The sequence below is a fragment of the Balaenoptera acutorostrata genome, chromosome 1 (genome assembly GCF_949987535.1).
Source record: "Balaenoptera acutorostrata chromosome 1, mBalAcu1.1, whole genome shotgun sequence".
Classification (NCBI taxonomy): Eukaryota; Metazoa; Chordata; class Mammalia; order Artiodactyla; family Balaenopteridae; genus Balaenoptera; species Balaenoptera acutorostrata.
Genome location: NC_080064.1, coordinates 22,228,805 through 22,247,491, shown reverse-complemented (window position 1 = coordinate 22,247,491; position 18,687 = coordinate 22,228,805). Strand labels below are relative to the sequence as shown.

General features: G+C 35.9%; 1 protein-coding gene across 5 annotated transcripts in view; it reads left to right on the top strand.

The window, feature by feature from the left end:
- Positions 1–18,687, top strand: part of EYA3 (EYA transcriptional coactivator and phosphatase 3) — a 100,554-nt gene that overhangs the window by 2,520 nt on the left and 79,347 nt on the right. The window contains exon 2 of one of the 5 annotated variants that reach the window (XM_007170507.3): positions 6,956–7,115. The exons of the other annotated variants lie outside the window; for them this stretch is intronic. The gene's annotated coding sequence lies outside the window, so the exon portion shown is untranslated. The remainder of the gene's footprint in view (positions 1–6,955; positions 7,116–18,687) is intronic. 5 annotated transcript variants of the gene reach the window in all.

Below are 18,687 nucleotides of genomic sequence, written 5' to 3'. Positions count from 1 at the left end.
AAGTTGAAAAGTCTTAAGGAGTCTCTTTCTCTCTCTCTTTTCTTCTGAAATCTCTTTGGCCTATTATGATACAAATTCTGCATAAAAGCTCTTACATGAAACGAACATCCTGTGGTCTCATTGGAGCAGTTGTATTCATGGTCCTGTTCTTTGTACAGAACAGTGATAGACTTTCTAATTACTGAAAAGCCTACACCTCTTGCTTAGCTGCCAAAGGAAAAAAATATCACTAGAGACAACATAATGTATGTGTTTTTAAAGCTCAGGAGAGGAATGACTGTCGGTTTTCTATAAAAATTTCTGCTTTAGTTTGGCAAAGTCTTAGTTTGTAACCTTGATGGCTCAATTTAAAATACATTTATGCATATTAGTTTTATGCCTGCAGGGTTTTTTTGTTTGATTTTGTTTGATTATTTTTGATTGTTATTTTTTGTCATTTTACTTGGTACTGTACTTTGTTTTACATGTTTTAATTTTTATCCTTGAACCCTAGGATATGTTTTAAGGAAAATGCAGTTTTAAAAATTTAAAATTTTTACAGTGTCCTGGTCATTTGTACCTTGCGGTATGATGGTTTCTGTGATCTGCCTAAGCCACTCCATGACTTCATTCTCTTTGTTTTGTTTACAGACAAAAGGCTCATAGAACTTCTTTATTGGTAGTTGTCTAAAAGATTTTTGTGTTCTGCATATAAGAGCAGGATATTTTAACTTCTATGTGATTTAAATGGAGGAAGAATAGTTCAGAATTGTTCAACATAGAATATAGTTCAACACAGAAATAGTTCCAAATGTATTTAAGGATATTAAGAATAGGTTTTTTTTTTCCCATACATTATTTAATTGGTTTATACCAAGGGGCCGAATTGTAATATTTATAGTAAAGTGGAAAAATATGTGGACTTTCTATCTGCGGATTAACTTAAAAATACAGGTGCATGTTCTTGTACAGAATATATGGCTTAAGCAAAAACTGCCTTATTGATATGTTTTATTGGCAGAGAACACAGCAAACAGCAGCGACATGATCATCTTGATATTTTTATTTGATTCCATTAACCTAAGTCCTAGGGTATCTAATTATTAAATGTAGAAATAATTAGGGTATTTTCTCTTATTTGTAGTATATTAAAAAGGATATTTGAAATATGGGCTTCATAAAATTTATCTTTGCTGTTTTCCCCTTTTAAATATGTAGTAGTATTTTAAACCAGAAGAGGAGCTGTAGATAGTGCTGACTTATTGTAAGTTAATTAACAGATTAGCCCAAGGCGGTCTTAAAGATCTTGCTACAGATTGTGTTGGATGCACTTTAACTTATTAGCTTGGTTAATATTTGTACTAGTTAGATTTGTTTTTATTCCCTAGGAAATAAAAACAAATAGTTTTATAGTAGTTAGGAGATAGTAATAATCTTTGTAATACATTCCTTTCAGCAAATTTTTTATGGATACCTACTACATACAGTTATATTACATATATAGACAGTTCATATGAACTAGGTGACATTATACAAGGCTGACATTTACACTTAGATTCTGAATTTGACTTTATTTGTATATATCTGAATTAAACTGTAAGACTAAACATAACCTGCATCACCAGGGTGTAGGGAAAAAGAAGACTTAACATATTAGAATGAAAATAAGCTTTAATCCTAAGAAGGTGTCAATTCTTATCAGTACAACGGCATGTGATTTTTTTAACTAGATTTTATGATTTTCTATTTTCAAAACACTCAGTGATTTCTTTTCATTATTTGAATTTAAGGTTCTTGCATTAATCTGTATCACAGCTTAATTAATATAAGTAAAGTCATGTTCTTTATACATAAAATTAAGTAATTTTCATTTGGGAAACTTTTTCACAACTGAACTGTAAAAATCTGTAGTGGTAAAGCAGTAATTTTTTTTAAAAAGCACATTTTGTGTAGCACTTACTCTGTGCCAGGAATTACCAAGTGGCTTACATATAGTATTAACGCTTTAATCCTTAAAACACTATGAAGTAAGTACTATATTTATCTCCATTTACAAATAAGAAAACCAAGGCACAGAAGTTACACAATTTGCCCAAAGTAACACAGCTAGTTGGCAGGAGAGGTGGATTTGAACTTAGTTTTTCTAGCTCCAGAGTTCGTGACCTTTTTGTACAAAGTTCTACTAGTTTAATGATTTCTTCCTTCATAGGTTAAAACAGTTAAAAAATCCAATTTCTCTGAAACACAGAAGAATGCTGCATTTGGTTGGGAACTTTAGAGAGGGGTTTTACCTGGTCCTTTTATAAATGCTGGCTTAAGGCAAATTGCAAACCCTTTACTAGCTAGGTTTCTTAGATGGCAAAAACCACATATTAAGAAAGCAAGTAATATCCATATCCTTCCCTCTTAAAAAAAGTATCATATGGAAGTTAATTACTTTTGAGTTATTTGGAGAAAAGGCAGTTTGTTTAATAAAATGCATTCTATGTTACTAAAATGTTTACCCCTTGACATTAATTTTTTCCCTTTCTCTGATTTGCAGAATATTAAATAAATTTATGTAATAGTCTTGAACTCTGAAATCTTACTGTCCCCAGTATGAATTTAACAACTTTGAAATATAAAACAGAAGACTAAAGCTGAAATTTCTGACTTACCTCTAGTCTCATTTCGAGATTTGGAAATTTGTACAAAATTAAGTGCATCCATTTCTTTAGGACTACCATGTTTAGAGTAATATATTTAAATTAGTCTTTTTATTTTTACTTTAGAAAAGAGGAGGTGTGCTTTCATAAAACAATTCCTTTTTAAATAAAAATGCAAATAATCATTTAGAATATTGTTAGTCATATTACTATTACTCTTTTGTGCTTTTATTATTTCCAGATTTAAAAATTTTGTTGCATCTCTAAGGGAAGGAGATGATTTTATATCAGTTGAGGTGCAGCTTAATGGAAGAGCCTGGGACTTACATGTGATGAGAAGTTATTTTTCTGAGTATTTTTGAATACAATTGAGAATCATGGAATCTGGTTAACAAAAAAACTACCGTTGTTTCTGGTCAGAAGTGACACTTGGTTAGGGATACTACTTATTTTCATTCTTATATGCTATTAACCCCCCTTTATTAATTCAGACATGTTAATTAAGTGCACTGATTTTTAATAGTAGCTTTTGTCTTGATTTTTTTTTTCTCTTTGTCAGAAAAGTATTGTTATTGAGGTGAAAAGTGTAAGCTTTGCTATGATGATTTACTTACTGGTATTTAGAATGTTCTTTACTTTGATTTAAACATTTGATTTTTATTTCAAAAGCAACTCTCTTTTATATGTGGGTTTGATAATCAGTTTATTTTCTAAAATTTCAATAGTTTCCTTTCACCTGAAATTTAATAATGTAGCAATTACTGAATTTAGGAAAATTGGTAGTTTGTTGCTATCAGCACTGTTACTATGGGGATAAATTAGAATGATTAGCTCTTAGGTGGAACTGAACTTATTCTTTAGTTTCCATAGTAGTTGAAAAAGATTTAGGTCAGATTCACCTGTTGTTCCTCCTTTTTTCAAAATAAGAGGGCATTTTAATTTAGCACAACGATGTTAATTTTTTCCTACTAGATTGATTATATTAATATGATAATCTCACTCTCTTTACTGACAGCATAATCCAAAGTGCGTGTGTATGATTTTTTCTTGAAATATTTCAGAATTTAGAGAACATTTTAGGATACGAAATAGTACATACATATCTTATTAAAAAACATACCCTAGTAATCAGTGTGTTATTACTTCACTGAGTTTTTCAAATCTGTTTTTCCTTTTCATCAATTCTTAACTTTGCTATAGGTTAGGAAGCAGTGATTAGATAACATTAAAAAATAAGTGTTCTTGAGAGTGAGTACTAGAGCTTTTGCTTATGCACCATCTGTCATATTGGTGTGGTATTTAATAGCTAGATGAACTGAAAATCTTTGCTTTATCTCATTTCTGTTTATCTCCTGTTAGTAATATTTATTTAGTGTTGGTACCTCTCATTCGGTGAAATTGTTGTTTATTTGGAATAACTATGGTAAACTATTGATTCTTACCCAGATGGTTCCTTTTTCCTTTTTTGTTCATTTTCAGAGGCTTGCCTTTAAAAAACTGTAATTTAGAGAATCACTAAAACTTTGAGTGTTCTTTCATACGTAGCTTGAAGTGGATATTTTCCTCCTTTTTGACTGGTCAGTTTTTTTATTTTTTTATTTTTTATTTTTTTAAAATATTTATTTTGGCTGCACGGGGTCTTAGTTGCAGTGTGCGGGATCTTTAGTTGTGGCATGCGGAATCTAGCTCCCTGACCAGGGGTCAAACCCGGCCCCCCTGCATTGGGAGCACGGAGTCTTAACCACTGGAGCACCAGGGAAATCCCGGGTCAGTTTCTTAAAATCTTTGGGTAAAATGGCATTCAAACTTTTTTGATCACAACCCACTATAAGATGCATTTTTCATTGTTATCCAGTACTTATACACACATATGTACATATTAATATTTAAAATTGAAACAGATGTTTCATGAAACAATATTTATTTTTACTATTGGTGATGCATTGTAATGTTTTCTGTTCTATTTTGTTTAATTGCATTTCATTCAGAACAAACTGTTGGTATCCACTAAATGGATATGATAACCCACTAATGTGTTGAACCTGCAGTCTGAAAAATTCTAGTGACTGCTAGATTTTTTCCAATATTGTTTTTGGGAATTGGAGATGTGTGGGTTTGTTAGTTTTTTTTTCACTGAAATGTATCTTGATTTTCTTAATCTTTTAACCTAAATAATTGTGCAGAACAGTTGAGAGAGGGAGACCCTGTTGCCCCAATTCTTGTTACTGTCACCTCTGTCCTTTACTCTGTGTCTAGGCACATCATTTAAAAAACTGCAGCGATACAGAATCGTGAGGTTGACAACGCTTGGTCATGTGTAGAGCTTTTATCATTAGAATCCTTTTCTAGTTTCCATCTAACAGTCAAAGTTTAGTTTGATTAAGTTCCTTTCACAAACCTTGCTTCTGCTCTTGGCAACTAGTCAAAAGGTTACAAAGCTGCTTTATTCTGCTTTTTTCTGGCCCCATTCCAGTCTTTGTAAACCAAGAAAAGAGAGCCAAGGAGTGAAGCAGTTTGCTCCTGTGTATATAGTCAGGTGAAAGTAACACAGTTGAAGAGTCATTAGGATTTGTTACAGTGGACTGTATTTATTTATTATCCTGATTCATTTCCTGTAATCATAAAGGGGGAAAGATGGTAGAGATATCAACAGTTCCTAGCATATCACAGCTATTAGAGTGAGGCAGGGTCAGCAGGCATACACTACTGTTTTTACCACTACCTCCTTTTAACACGTAATGAGCACTTACTATGTGCCAGGCACTATTTAAAGCATTTCTCTTGTATTAACTCATATTTATTTGGGAGGCCTGGGAGAAGAACGAGAATGAGGAAGAATAAAGAAGAAAACTGGCTTTCTTAGTATCTTCTCATTACCTGGCTTGTGAGTTCTGGCTATTGGTGACTGTAGCATGACATAGCATACATTTTTTAAAAATAAATAAATAAATTTATTTATTTTTGGCTGTATTGGGTCTTCGTTGCTGTGCACAGGCTTTCTCTAGTTGTGGTGCGCGGGGGCTACTCTTCGTTGCGGTGCGTGGGCTTCTTGTTGCGGTGGCTTCTCGTTGCGGAGCACGGGCTCTAGGCACGCAGGCTCAGTAGTTGTGGCTCGCAGGCTCTAGAGCACAGGCTCAGTAGTTGTGGCGCACGGGCTTAGTTGCTCCACAGCATGTGGGATCTTCCCAGACCAGGGCTCGAACCGGTGTCCCCTGCATTGGCAGGCGGATTCTTAACTGCTGTGTCACCAGGGAAGTCCCAGCATACATTTTTAACTTGGTCAGCTTTTTAAAATCATTAGTCCTGTCTGTGATGTTCTGTACTGAGGCACGAAGCTATGGTTTAAAACCTCAGGCTTTGAAGTTAGGCTGCCTGGGCTTGAATTCCAGGTTGGTGAGTTAGTAGGTATATGACCTTGGTTGAGTTACTCTCTACGCTTCAGTTTTCTCATCTATAAAATGGTGATAATAGTAAATAGTACATATCTTATAGACTTATTGAGAGGATTAAAAGAGTTAATATACGTAAAGTACTTAGAACAGTGCCTGACCCATAAAAAACATTACATAAATGTTAGCTATTAATAACTCACAACTCACAGTTGGATCTCCTGAAAGTATTTGTGACCATGATGAGTTCATATTTGTTAAGTAACAGGACATGATTGATATTCAATGTTTTATTGCCCAGGAGCTTGAAAACAGCTTTCCTTGAGGACTTGGAAGGAAGTTCTTGTGCAGAGTGTTGGAATCAAAGCCAGGGACAAAGAGTATCAGCTACAGGCCCAACTTGTTTAATCTCTCACAGGAATCTCTTGTTATTTGGACCTTACCTTTTTTGTTGTTGTTGGGTTTTGTTTTGCTTTTTTTTAAAGATTTTTTTTTTTTGATGTGGGTCATTTTTAAAGTCTTTACTGAATTTGTTACAGTATTGCATCTGTTTTGGTTTTCTGGCCTTTGGCCGTGAGGCATGTGAGATCTTAGCTCCCCCACCAGGGATTGAACCTGCACCCCCTGCATTGGAAGGTGAAGTCTTAACCACTGGACCTCCAAGGAAGTCCCTGGACCTTACCTTTAATAATTTTAATATTTTGCCCTTTGAAAAACTAAGAGGAACTAGTTAATGAATTGACTTTAACTCAAGACCACATTTCTGTCCTGAGTCTGTTTAGCTTATGTCTAAGATATTTCTTTATTTTATTTTTCTTTAACAGTTATATCATCCTAACTATGTGCCAGACACTATTCTAAGAGCTTTATAGATATTAACTCATTTAAACCTATGACAAGCTTATGAGAAAAACACTAATTATTATTTTTCCCATTTTACAGATGAAGTAAATGAGGCTCAGAAAAGTTAAATAACTTGTCTAAGCTCCCACACCACTCATCAGTGCCAGAACTGGGATTTGAACCTAAGAGTCAGACTCCAGAGTTCATGCTTCAAGCTTGCCAAGCCTGCCTCTTACAGAGATGAATTATGTTGAAAAGGGTAAAATAGCAAGTGTTAAAACTTACTTCACTGTTCTTTACTCTGTGTACTGAATGACAACACTGAAATTATGTATTATGGTGTTTTGGCTGATGGATTTTTGAAGGAATAAATAAATTCGAAGTAAAATATTAATAAAAGATCTGTACCTAGATTTTATAGTTCTGACAGCTAAAGACATGCATTTCAAAAGACTCAGTTCTGGTACTATAGCGTGTAGTAAGTTTTGTTCAGATACTGGAGAGTGGATTGATAGATACATGTGATGGATAGATATATAGAATGCTATATAGAATTTTGACTTTAGAAAATGGGTAGTATAGACACATTTATAGAACATTCATGTTGGAGTATACCATGTGTCAGGCCACAGCGCCTATAGAAAAAAATGTGATTCTCTTAGAAATGTTAACTTTAGATTAAAGGAGGGTGGAGATAAAGTTTTGGAGGCTGAGAGTTCTATGGAGTCTGGATCTCCATGCATTAGAGAAACTCTTATGCTTTGTGACTGACACGTTACTAAAAACTGAAGAGAGGTCCAAAGAGGGTTGGAAGGAATGTAGTAGAACTGTTGGATTATTATTAAGGTCATTTTGACACTCTAATTCAGATGAACTCATTCCTTCTCAGTACTTTATACTGTGGTTTTGGAATTTTTCCTGTGGAATGCTATCTCCCAATTTTATTGGAAGCTTGTGGGGAAAAGTTTGTGTTAAATTTTTTTTTTAATTTATTTTATTATTTATTTTTGGCTGCGTTGGGTCTTCGTTGCTGTGCGTGGGCTTTCTCTAGTTGCAGCGAGTGGGGGCTACTCTTTGTTGCGGCGCGCGGGCTTCTCATTGCGGTGGCTTCTCTTGTTGTGGACCACGGGCTCTAGGCACGCGGGCTTCAGTAGTTGTGGCACATGAGCTCAGTAGTTGTGGCTTGTGGGCTCTAGAGCGCAGGCTCAGTAGTTGTGGCACACAGGCTTAGTTGCTCCACGGCATGTGGGATCTTCCCGGACCAGGGCTCGAACCCATGTCCCCTGCATTGGCAGGCAGATTCTTAACCACTGCGCCACCAGGGAAGCCCTGTGTTAATTTTTATTAAGGATAATTTTACAGACAACTTCAAAGGATGATTTTCCAAGAAGTAAGTTTAGAAATTGTAAAAACAGTTCTTTTCAGAGAATCTATTCCTGATAAAATTTTTTTTCCTGTTAAGAATGTGGTACAGCCTAAATGTATTTTTTAAAAAATTCTTTCCCAGTAAGTTCTGATAGTATTCTGTTTAGTGTAAAGTTACTATAAATATTCCTACAGCTGACAGTACCATGATGTGTTAGTCATGCCTCCCAAATAAAGTAGCCAGAAGAATTCACCAACTTTACCACAGTCAGTTGGCTGGGCTGTTTATTTATGGAGGGAGTTAACCAACATGGTGATGGCTTTTGTCGGTCCACAGGAAGTTCAGCAGAGAAGGTGTGGTTGTTTGCTGTTTTTTTGGCCACAGAAATGTGATTTGTGCTGATGCCTGAATTGCTAGAGCTAAAAGGCTCTCTTAGGGTTACTTTAAAGGGAGCCTTAAAAGAGGTCAGTTGCGTGCAGGTCTGCTGGATATTTGTGTCTACTTAGCAGGACTCTTGAGTACAGAGGACTGTGAGTGAATGTGTTAGTAGATAAGTTAGGTAAGTTTTTTTAAAGGTAGTACTTGAGAAAGATTGCCATCAGCTGATAGACTTCAGTGAATTTCTGAAAGATAGGAAACAGTGAGATTGGATTGATAGAGAAACTAGGAGAAGAAATCACATCGGAAAGTATATGTAGACGTTTCAGAAATATACCAGACTCCAAGTAAATGAATATGGAGAATGGAAGAGTGCCTGGAGCATTCATCAGTTTCCTGCCCCTTGCTCTATTTTGAGCTTCTGGTGTTTGTCCCCTGGATAAAGCCCAGAGAAATGCTTTCCGAACATATGGAACAATCTGCCTGGGGAGGGCTTTCCTTATAGTCTCTTCTCCCCGTGGCATTTAGTATATATAAATCAAATCATGTCATTCTCTTGCTTGAAGCACCCATTACCTCCCCAAACTGCTTATCATGTGTTACAAGGCTGTGTGTGATCTGGCCCTTGCCTGCTTCTCAGGACTCATTTCCTACCACTTATTCACTTATTAACATCAGCCTTTTTGCTATTTCTCAAACATATCAGGATGTTTTCCTTTTAGTTTCTTTACACTTGTTTCCTTCTGAAGGCCCTCTTTTACATCTTTGTACAGTTTTCTACTTTTGATTATTCACATCTTTGCTGAAATATTGTTACCACCTCAGAGAAATTATCACCAAATCTGAAATAGCTCCCCTGTAGTCATGCTCTACTCCTTCGTTTTATTTATTTATTTATTTATTATATTTTTGGTAACAGCTTTATTGAGATGTAATTCACATACCTATTTAAAGTATATAATTCATTGGTTTTGACTACATTCACAGAGTTGTGAAACCATCACCACAACCAATTTTATTTATTTTTTGAATTTTATTTTATTTTTTTATCAGCAGGTTCTTATTAGTTATCTATTTTATACACATTAGTGTATATTTGTCAATCCCAATCTCCCAATTCATCCCACCACCACCACGCCACCACTTTCCCCCGTTGGTGTCCATGTGTTTGTTCTCTACATCTCTGTCTCTATTTCTGCCCTGCAAACTGGTTCATCTGTACCATTTTTCTAGGTTCCACATATATGCGTTAATATACGATATTTGTTTTTTCTTTCTGACTTACTTGACTCTGTATGACAGTCTGTAGATCCATCCACATCTCTACAAATGACCGAATTTCGTTCCTTTTTATGGTTGAGTAATATTCCATTGTATATATGTACCACATCTTCTTTATCCATTTGTCTGTTGATGGGCATTTAGGTTGCTTCCATGACCTAGCTATTGTAAATAGTGCTGCAGTGAACATTGGGGTGTATGTGTCTTTTTGAATTATGGTTTTCTTTGGGTATATGCCCAGTAGTAGGATTGCTGGGTCATATGGTAATTCTATTTTTAGTTTTTTAAGGAACCTCCATACTGTTCTCCATAGTGGCTGTATCAGTTTACATTCCCACCAAGAGTGCAAGAGGGTTCCCTTTTCTCCACACCCTCTCCAGCATTTGTTGTTTGTAGATTTGCCCATTCTAACTGGTGTGAGGTGATACCTCGCTGTAGTTTTGATTTGCATTTCTCTAATAATTAGTGATGTTAAGCAGCTTTTCATGTGCTTCTTGGCTATCTGTATGTCTTCTTTGGAGAAATGTCTGTTTAGGTCTTCTGCCCATTTTTGGATTCGGTGGTTTTTTTTTTTATACTGAGCTGCATGAGCTGCTTGTAAATTTTGGAGATTAATCCTTTGTCAGTTCCTTAACTTGCAAATATTTTCTCCCATTCTGAGGGCTGTCTTTTCGTCTTGTTGATGGTTTCCTTTGCTGTGCAAAAGCTTTGAAGTTTTATTAGGTCCCATTTGTTTATTTTTGTTTTTATTTCCATTCCTCTAGGAGGTGGGTCCAGAAGGATCTTCCTGTGATTTATGTCATAGTGTTCTGCCTATGTTTTCCTCTAAGAGTTTTATAGTGTCTGGTGTTACATTTAGATCTTAATCCATTTGGAGTTTATTTTTGTGTATGGTGTTAGGGAGTGTTCTAATTTCATTCTTTTACATGTAGCTGTCCAGTATTCCCAGCACCACTTACTGAAGAGACTGTCTTTTCTCCATTGTATATCTTTGCCTCCTTTGTCATAGATTAGTTGACCATAGGTGCATGGGTTTATCTCTGGACTATCTATCCTATTCCATTTATCTGTATTTCTGTTTTCGTGCCAGTACCACATTGTCTTGATTACTGTAGCTTTGTAGTATAGTCTGAAGTCAGGGAGTCTGATTCCTCCAGCTCCGTTTTTTTCGCTCAAGACTGCTTTGGCTGTTCGGGGTCTTTTGTGTCTCCATACAAATTTTAAGATTTTTTTGTTCTAGTTCTGTAAAAAATGCCATTGGTAATTTGATAGGGATTGCATTGAATCTGTAGATTGCTTTGGGTAGTATAGTCATTTTCACAATATTGATTCTTCCAATCCAAGAACATGGTATATTTCTCCATCTGTGTGTATCATCTTTAATTTCATTCATCAGTGTCTTGTAGTTTTCTGCATACAGGTCTTTTGTCTCCCTAGGTAGGTTTATTCCTAGGTATTTTATTCTTTTTGCTGCAGTGGTAAATGGGAGTGTTTCCTTAATTTCTCTTTCAGATTTTCATCGTTAGTGTATAGGAATGCAAGAGATTTCTGTGCATTAATTTTGTATCCTGCAACTTTACCAAATTCATTGATGAGCTCTAGTAGTTTTCTGGTGGCATCTTTAGGATTCTCTATGTATAGTATCATGTCATCTACAAACAGTGACAGTTTTACTACTTCTTTTATAATTTCTATTCCTTTTTTTTCTTTTTCTTCTCTGATTGCCTTGGCTAGGACTTCCAAAACTATGTTGAATAGTAGTGGTGAGAGTGGACATCCCTGTCTTGTTCCTGATCTTAGAGGAAATACTTTCAGTGTTTCACCATTGAGAATGATGTGTGCTGTGTGTTTGTTGTATATAGCCTTTATTATGTTGAGGTAGGTTCCCTCTATGCCCACTTTCTGGAGAGTTTTAATCATAAATGGGTGTTGAATTTTGTCAAATGCTTTTCCTACATCTGTTGAGATGATCATATGGTTTTTATTCTTCAATTTGTTAATGTGGTGTATCACATTGATTAATTTGCGTATATTGAAGAATGCTTGCATCCCTGGGATAAATCCCACTTGATCACGGTGTATGATCCTTTTAATGTGTTGTTGGACTCTGTTTGCTAGTATTTTGTTGAGGATTTTTGCCTCTATATTCATCAGTGATATTGGTCTGTAATTTTCTTTTTTTTGTAGTATCTTTGTCTGGTTTTGGTATCAGTGTGATGGTGGCCTCATAGAATGAGTTTGGGAGTGTTCCTTCCTCTGTAATTTTTTGGAAGAGTTTGAGAAGGATGGGTATTAGCTCTTCTCTAAATGTTTGATAGAATTCACCTGTGAAGCCATCTGATCCTGGACTTTTGTTTGTTGGAATATTTTAAATCACATTGTCAATTTCATTACTTGTGATTGGTCTAATCACATTTTCTGTTTCTTCCTGGTTCATTCTTGCAAGGTTACACCTTTCTAAGAATTTGTCCATTTCTTCCAGGTTGTCCATTTTATTTGCACAGAGTTGCTTGTAGTAGTCTCTTATGATGCTTTGTATTTCTGTGCTGTCCATTATAACTTCTCCTTTTTCATTTCTAATTTTATTGATTTGAGTCCTCTCTCTCTCTTTCTTGATGAGTCTGGCTAAAGGTTTATCAATTTTGTTTATCTTCTCTAAAATCCAGCTTTTAGGTTTATTGATCTTTGCTATTGTTTTCTTTGTTTCTATTTCATTTATTTCTGCTCTGATCTTTATGATTTCTTTCCTTCTGCTAACTTTGGGTTTTGTTTGTTCTTCTTTCTCTAGTTCCATTAGGTGTAGAGTTAGATTGTTTGTTTGAGATTTTTCTTGTTTCTTGATGTACGCTTGTGTTGCTATAAACTTCCCTCTTAGAACTGCTTTTGCTGCATCCCATAGGTTATGGATTGTCGTGTTTTCGTTGTAATTTGTCTCTAGGTATTTTTTGATTTCCTCTTTGATTTCTTCAGTGATCTCTTGGTTATTTAATAACGTATGGTTTAGCTTCCATGTGTTTGTGTTTTTTACGTTTTTTCCCCTATAATTGATTTCTAATCTCATAGCGTTGTGGTCGGAAAAGTTGCTTGATATGATTTCAATTTTCTTAAATTTTCCGAGGCTTGATTTGTGATGCAAGATGTGATCTATCCTGGAGAATGTTCTATGTGCACTTGAGAAGAAAGTGTAATTTGCTGTTTTCGGATGGAAGGTCCTATAGATATCAGTTATACCTATCTGGTTTATTGTGTCATTTAAAGCTTGTGTTTCCTTATTAATTTTCTGTCTGGATGATCTGTCCATTGGTGTAAGTGAGGTGTTAAAGTCCCCCACTATTATTGTGTTACTGTCGATTTCCTCTTTTATAGCTGTTAGCAGTTGCCTTATGAGTTGAGGTGCTCCTGTGTTGGGTGCATATGTATTTATAATTGTCATATCTTATTCTTGGATTGATCCCTTGATCATTATGTAGTGTCCTTCCTTGTCTCTTGTAACATTCTTTATTTTAAAGTTTATTTTATGTGATATGAGTATTGCTACTCCAGCTTTCTTTTGATTTCCATTTGCATGGAATATCTTTTTCCATCCCCTCACTTTCAGTCTGTATGTGTCCCTAGGTCTGAAGTGGGTCTCTTGTAGACAGCGTATAGATGGGTCTTGTTTTTGCATCCATTCAGCAAGCCTGTGTCTTTTGGTTGGAGCATTTAATCCATTCACTTTTTTTTTTTTGAACTTTTGGCTGCGTTGGGTCTTCGTTGCTGTGTGCGGGCTTTCTCTAGTTGCGGCGAGCGGGGGCAACTTTTCGTTGCGGTGCGCGGGCTTCTCCTTGTGGTGGCTTCTCTTGTTGTGGAGCATGGGCTCTAGGCACGCGGGCTTCAGTAGTTGTGGCATGTGGGCTCAGTAGTTTTGGCTCGTGGGCTCTAGAGCGTAGGCTCAGTAGTTGTGGCGCACGGTCTTAGTTACTCCGCGGCATCTGGGATCTGCCCAGACCAGGGATCGAACCCGTTTCCCCTGCACTGGCAGGCGGATTCTCAACCACTCTCCCAGCAGGGAAGCCCCTAATCCATTCACTTTTAAGGTAATTATCGATATGTATGTTCCTAGTACCATTTTCTTAATTGTTTTGGGTTTGTTTTTGTAATGTCCTTTTCTTCTCTTGTGTTTCCCACTTAGAGAAGTTTCTTTAGCATTTGTTGTAGAGCTGGTTTGGTGGTGCTGAATTTTCTTAGCTTTTGCTTGTCTGTAAATCTTTTGATTTCTCTGTTGAATCTGAATGAGATCCTTGCGGGGCAGAGTAATCTTGGTTTTAGGTTACTCCCTTTCATCACTTTAAATATATCCTGCCACTCCCTTCTGACTTGTAGAGTTTCTGCTGAGAAATCAGCTCTTAACCTTATTGGAGTTCCTTTGTATGTTATTTGTCGTTTTTCCCTTGCTGCTTTCAATAATTTTTTTTGTCTTTAATTTTTGTTAATTTGATTACTGTGTGCATTGGCGTGTTTCTCCTTGGGTTTATCCTGCATGGGACTCTCTGCGCTTCCTGCACTTGGGTGGCTATATCCTTTCCCATGTTAGGGAAGTTTTCGACTATAATCTCTTCAAGTATTTTCTCGGGTCCTTTCTCTCTCTCCTCCTTCTGGGACCCCTATAGTGCGAATGTTGTTGCGTTTAATGTTGTGCCAGAGGTCTCTTAGGCTGTCTTCATTTCTTTTCATTCTTTTTTCTTTATTTTGTTCTGCTGCAGTGAATTCCACCATTCTGTCTTCCAGGTCACTTATCCGTTCTTCTGCCTCAGTTATTCTGCTATTGATTTCTTCTAGTGTATTTTTCATTTCAGTTATTATATTGTTTGTCTCTGTTTGTTCTTTAATCCTTCTAGGTGTTTGTTCTTTAATTCTTCTAGGTCTTTGTTAAACGTTTCTTGCCTCTTCTCGATCTTTGCCTCCATTCTTTTTCCGAGGTCCTGGATCATCTTCACTGTCATTATTCTGAATTCTTATTCTGGAAGGTTGCCTATCTGCACTTTATTTAGTTGTTTTTTTGAGGTTTTATCTTGTTCCTTCATCCAGTACATGGTCCTCTGCCTTTTCATTTTGTCTGTCTTTCTGTGAATGTGGTTTTCCTTCCACAGGCTGCAGAATTGTAGTTCTTCTTGCTTCTGCTGTCTGCCCTCTTGTGGATGAGGCTATCTGAGAGTCTTGTGTGAACTTCCTGATGAGAGGGACTCCTTCCTTTGTTTTATTTTCCAAAGTATTATTACTTTGGGGACTTCCCTGGTGGTTCAGTGGTTGAGACTTTGCCTTCCAATTCAGGGAGTGTAGGTTCGATCCCTGGTCAGGGAGCTAAGATCCCACATGCCTTGCAGCCAAAAAACCAAAACATAAAACAGAAACAATATTGCAGCAAACTCAGTAAAAGACTTTAAAAGTGGTCCACATCAAGAAAAAAGATCTAAATAGAAAAGTATTATTACTTTGTGAAATTATATTACCTTATATATTTGTTTATCTTTCTGTTGGAATATAAGTTCCTTGAGGCTGGGGACTTTGTGTTCATCACTGAATTCCCAGTTCCTAAACTAGTGCCTGGCACGTAGTAGACACTCAATAAATATTTTGTAAGTGAATGAATGAATTTTGAGGTTAGAGAAAGAAGCAAGCACAGCATGAAGCAACTATAGACTTCCACCCAAAAGCAGCAGAAGCAAAAAGCAAAGTGAGTAACTAACTGACAAAGTGTTTCTCCCCCAGATAAAGCTATGATAGCTACTCTCTAAAGTTAGAGTCCTGGCATGGGATACTAGATATATCCCTAGTAATTTATGTGATGTTCAGAAGAGGAAGGAATTCATATCCAGAAAGCAAGTGACCTGCAGACACCGCCTAACTGCATATTTCATCCCTCTTCCATAGTTACTAGAAGTGGATATATATAACTAGAACCTGCATATAATAATATATGAACAAAAATTCTCACCCACTCTGAGGATACACTGTTTAGTTGAAATTCCTGGGGCTTCCCTGGTGGCACAGTGGTTAAGAATCCGCCTGCCAATGCAGGGGACATGGGTTCGAGCCCTGGTCCAGGAAGATCCCACATGCCGTAGAGCAACTAAGCCTGTGCACCACAACTACTGAGCCTGTGCTCTAGAGCCTGTGTGCCACAACTACTGAAGCCCACGTGCTACAGCTACTGAAGGCTGCATGCCTTGAGCCCATGCTTTGCAGCAAGAGAAGCCACCGCAATGAGAACCCTGCACACTGCAACGAAGAGTAGCCCCCACTCGCCGCCACTAGAGAGCCTGCATGCAGCAATGAAGAACCAACGCAGCCAAAAATAAATAAATAAATAAATTTATTTTAAAAAAGAAAAGAAAAGAAATCCCTAACTACAAATATGAACTACTAACCTAGACTTATCGGCCATTTAAGAAAAATTAATTCAATGAAAGAGAGGTACGAAATGCTTCCAACACTAAAGAAAATAGTGAATAGTATAAACTGAAGGAGATTTTAAAGATAAACATCATTAGTAATTTCAGAGGAAATGAAAAAGGAAATAAATGTAAATATTGAAATTTTAAGAATCAGAAAGTGTGAATAGCAAATTAATAAGTACAAAGATTGAGCTGAATTGAAATGTAAAGGATGTCAACAATAATGGCAGAGCAAGAACCTCTGAAAATTCTCCTTCATAAAAGCAGTGAGAATACTGGCAAAAATAGAATCAACTCTTTCAGGACTCTGGAAATTAACTACAGGCTTGCAGCAATCTGAACATTTATTCAAGAAAAATGGCTGAATCTCAGCAAAAACAGTGAACTTTGTATAGCATTTTATCTTGCATTGTTCCCATTCTTCTCTCTCCAGCTCCATAGTAGCCTTGGACACCAACAGCCCCCAGTCATGGTGAAAACTAGCAACCTGGAAGCCACTGGAAGGGGCAGAACAAGATTGGAGCTCCTTCACAGCCCTGTTCCCAGAAAATTGTCATTATTTGACCTGTCTGGTGGTTCCTTGAAAGACCTCATTCTCAAGACTATATTTGACCTGACTGGAGCTCACCCTGTACAAATAGCCTTTCCCCTCTTAGGGTGTTCATTTAAAACAATTAGAGGCAGTTATTGAACATCATAAATTCAGTACTAGAAAACAGATTCAACAGTACATTAAAATAATATTCTACAATGCCAGAGTTTCATCTCTGAACCAAATGCATATGTGGTTCAATATTAGGAGATCTAGTAATATGCTATATTAATAGTCGAGAGAAAAACCAGATGTTCATTTTTTTGGATGCCAAAAAAGCACTTGACCAATGTCATGCTTAGTAGTGGTATGCTAGATGTATTTTTATTAATGTGAGGAACAAGAAAAGGATGCCCAACAATTAGCACTGTCACTTAATATTATAGTGGAGGTGTAAGCCAACATCATTAGGTTAGAAGAAGAAATAAAGAAGTTAATATTGGGGAAAGAGGAGCTATTTTTATGCAGCTGGGGAAAATATATACGTGAAACTCAAGAATCAACCATCTTAACTATTCTCATTGTTAGAAACAATAAGAGACTTCGGTAACGTGGGAGTTTACAAAATTAATGTACCAATATCAACAACTATCCTATATATAAAAAACAACTTCTTTAGAAATGAAAAATATAACAAACAAAAAGATAAAATGCCAACATAAAGAAACGTAGAGGATCTGCTAAGAAACATTTTAAGAAAAAGATTAAGTAACTGGAAATACATACTGTGCTATTCGATAGGAGAACACAATATTGTAAACTCATCATTTCCCCCTAAATTAATTTATGTGTTTAATGCAATTTAAATTAAAATATCATTTTTTTTTAAACTTTGATAACATTACCCTGAAGTTCGTTTGGAAAGCGTATACTTTTCATTTAGTGATTAAGTTTAATTTGTGTATCGTCCTTTTTGAGTTGCATTCAGAGGAGATTCCAGAGTTTGAGATTGCTGGCCTCTGTAGATTTGATCCCTTCATTTTAGACCAACCAGAAAATAATAGCCTCTGGGAAAATTGTTTCAATTAAGAGTCTTTATCAAGAAAAGGAGTAAGTTCCTAAAATTTACTCTTCTTGTTTACTTTGTTGCTTTAAGTTAGCATTAACAGCTTTTATTGGTTAAATTAATGAAGCCTCTATATTTTTACTCTGTCTGATATATACATTTTAGTGTTTAGTTAAATGGCATTTTCAACACTGACATAAATTTTTGAAAGCAGCCAAAACACACTAATTATGATTTCTTTCAGAATATGTCTTAAACACCTGGCATATTCTACCCTCTATTTTATTTTAGTGTTTTTCTTCTGGTTTCAGATATTTTATGAATATTCTATGTTGAGAAAGAATTCTAGGGCTGTATTCAAGAAAAACAAAAAAGGAAGCTCCAAAGAAAGAAGTATATGCCCCCTCCAAAAAGAGGTATTTGCTTAGTTAGAAAAGTCATGTTTTTCTAATGACAGAAATTTCTGATTATCCAGTATCATTCTATAATCTGTTTATTAATGTTCTTAATACAGTGCTTAGCACAGTGTTACAAAATTTTAAATTAAATGTTTAGTAAATGCTTTTATGAAGAATCATACTACTCTATAGATATCACAAAATGACTTCATGAAAGAAATACAAAATAGGAACTTCAGTCAATCAAAATAGAAAAATAGGAGCTTCAATCTTGAGATATAGTGTGCCTAAGAATGTTATTGAAGACCAACTGGAAAGGAGGACTTGTATATCTTTCAGGTTTAGCTCTAGCAGTATTTTTTTTTCCCCAAGCAGA